Source organism: Ostrea edulis, chromosome 4 (assembly GCF_947568905.1).
Source record: "Ostrea edulis chromosome 4, xbOstEdul1.1, whole genome shotgun sequence".
Lineage (NCBI taxonomy): Eukaryota > Metazoa > Mollusca > Bivalvia > Ostreida > Ostreidae > Ostrea > Ostrea edulis.
The window spans coordinates 75046140-75049004 of record NC_079167.1 but is presented as its reverse complement, the minus strand read 5'-3'; the positions used below and the strand labels follow the sequence as shown (position 1 = coordinate 75049004).

Genomic DNA, 2865 nt, shown 5'->3' with positions numbered 1-2865 from the left:
TGGACGACTCTGTGGTGTCCTTTATTTCGAGCTCACAGGGATATATCAAATCGACATATGAATGAAAGCTATCATTGTTAATAGACAAAACGTCATCGATATATCTAAAAGTCGAATTGAAGGTCACAGCGAGAGATTTTTTCTTCTCACGTAGAAGTTTTTGAATAAATTCTGCTTCATATGAATATTAAGACAGGTCAGCTAACAAAGGAGCACAATTCGTGCCCATGGGAATTCCAACAGACTGTTGGAAGACCTGATCACCAAAGACCACGAAGATATTGTCAATGAGGAACTCTAGCATATTTTTTATTTCAACTTCAGAGTACTTGTGCGTGGAATCAGAGTGGTGTTTAACAAAGTAAGTTTTTGAATGACTGATCACTAGATATGAATATTTCCGTTTTCCGTTTTTGTTGAAGAAGCAACTGTCTATGATGTCAAAAAGTCTAGTCTTTAATTTATCGTGAGGAATGGTCGTGTATAGTGTTGAAAAGTCATAGGTTTTAATGCTATTGATTTGGGGAAAATTCTGTGATTTCAAGTTCGAAATTTTGAGTATAAGCAGTTTATTGTAATGATTCCGGATATTTGAGGTACGACCATGCGGAGTTCTCAATTAGTCACTTTAGATCACGTGATCTCATTTGTGTATAAATACCGAGACTCCCCAGTCGTCAGTATCGTTCAGATAGAAGACCCAGCCAAGTTGAGAGGACGAGATTATGTGTACTAATAAAGTATTCATGATAAACAATTCCTCGCCTGTTCTTACAGTTAGAGAGTGAATTTGGAAGGCCATCAGAAGTCTGGCCTGCCACGAAGAGGTTGACCTCCAGTAAAGAGGCTAGCCATAGTTCGTTTTTTGTGTCGTCCGCATTGGCTGAACAGACCGTCGTCCAGGCCGCTATACACATTGTCCGTCCTGAATAAGGCATCCTACAGTGAGTGTAGTGGTTGAAGGGCTACCACATATACTGTCCGTCCTGAATAAGGCGTCCTACAGTATATGGGGTAATCCGAGGGCGACTGGGCTCTAGATCTGCATTTTGTTAAGTTAGCACTACCAGTTTATCGTTGCTTGCCTCTGATTGATATAGTGATTCTCTGTTTGATGATAATTAACCTAGATAAGGTTAGGACATATTTGTATATTTTGGCAGTCCACTAAAATCATACCAATTAGTTTAAATTAGTTATTGTTGAATACCCCAAACCCTGGAATTGACCAGGTACGATCCCAGAATTGAATGTAAATACGTTACATTATTATGGGATATTTGTGAGCCACTTTCAATACATATCCATGGTCTATAGTCACATAACCATTCAATTTGAAACACTCCATTTTTATCCAATTATACTAAAGAGATAGACTCCACATTTTCGTTAATCATCACCCACTCAAGATAATGGATTTCCTTTTATTGCGGTAGTTCACTTTCTCGCATATTACGGCGGCATGGTTCTGAGTTTGTAAAACACCTGCGCGTTTCTCAAAAAATTCTCAAGTTCACTGATAGAGCTCCCAGACGCGGGTACGGACGGAAACCGGGAATCCGGATCTCCCCCTCAAGCTGGGAAATAGAATTTCATATATTCGCCTGTTTTATGCAGTTTAAATTCCTAAATACAAAATCTTGGTCACTCGTGGCGGAAAAGATATAAACATGGGATGGGGCGATCCGGATGATCGGATGACTAGTATTTGTTTTCTAAGACCATCATCTCATCAAAAATTCCATGTCTTTTAAATTCCATTTGACTATGCAGGAGACACAATACAGTGTGCGATCTGATATGACTGCGGGTGTTGCACCGATCCACTTTTTCGAGCAGGATTTCAAAGGAAATAAATTTCAGTGCCATCATGTGCCATCATGTGCACCTAGTCTGTAATCATTTCCACTGTCATGATCGTGTGCAGGATTGGACAAAACAAGATGGCAGACGGTATTTCCAAACAAAGGTAGGCTCTTAAAACTCTTCATTTTACCGACTTATTAGACGACGAATTTATGAATTTAAAACACTGCATGGCCAGGGAGGCGTCATTAAGTTGATTGGTTGTTGGAATTCTTACTCATGTACACGTACAACTCTAAATTCATTGATCGAAGTTGACGATGTTGCCTAGATAGAATTCGAAGCGGGCGAAGATGTTTCTAATCATGTTTTCATGCATTTTAAGAAAGATAATTTCGGTAAAATAGACTCTGCACATATCTTTTGATGAAAATTTGAACCAGTGTATGCGACTTGTCCCTTTTAAAATCACCTTGGTTTAATAAATATCTTGACTTGAACATTTGCTAATGTGCAGGATTGGACTATGGTCGTTTCTACGATAAACGTGCCGGATTGGACCTCGATTTTGGTTCAGGATTGGATACATTGTACATGCATTTTTTTCTTACAGATCCAGTCAGGAGCGGACTTCCTTTAGCTTAAAAGTTGCAAGTGAATGAAGTGAGTTATATTTTATGTCTCCTACTAAAACCATGGTTTTGACAAACCTAAAAGAGCACGTGGAGAAAGGAACTATCAGTAAGCCGGAAGAGCCAGCTCGAAAATCTTCAAGTGTTTGAGAATTTCACCGCGCACATGAATCTAAAGTTCTGCCACACGTTAGAAGGAGCCTTGTTCTCGAAGATCAACACGTTGAAAAGTCTTCATTTTGCAGAAGCAAATACATTTATATTGTATATACACATGTAGACCATGTTCGATTCCCAACCACTTAACATTTGTGATATCTGCATGGAATTATTACAACTGAGCATGGTTTGACGTATAATAATCTCTTTAGGCACCATGGTTTACATTTTACAAAGCTGTTCAATGACAATAAAGACTATAAGATGT

General features: G+C 38.8%; 1 long non-coding RNA gene across 2 annotated transcripts; it reads left to right on the top strand.

The window, feature by feature from the left end:
- Positions 1-235: 235 nt before the first annotated feature.
- LOC125669035 (uncharacterized) lies at positions 236-2865 on the top strand. 2 transcript variants are annotated; one of them, XR_007367781.2, is made up of 3 exons: positions 236-944; positions 1774-1969; positions 2420-2865. It is a non-coding gene; the product is annotated as an uncharacterized LOC125669035 (long non-coding RNA). The 2 variants fall into 2 exon arrangements; XR_007367780.2 differs by having other exon boundaries at positions 236-1969.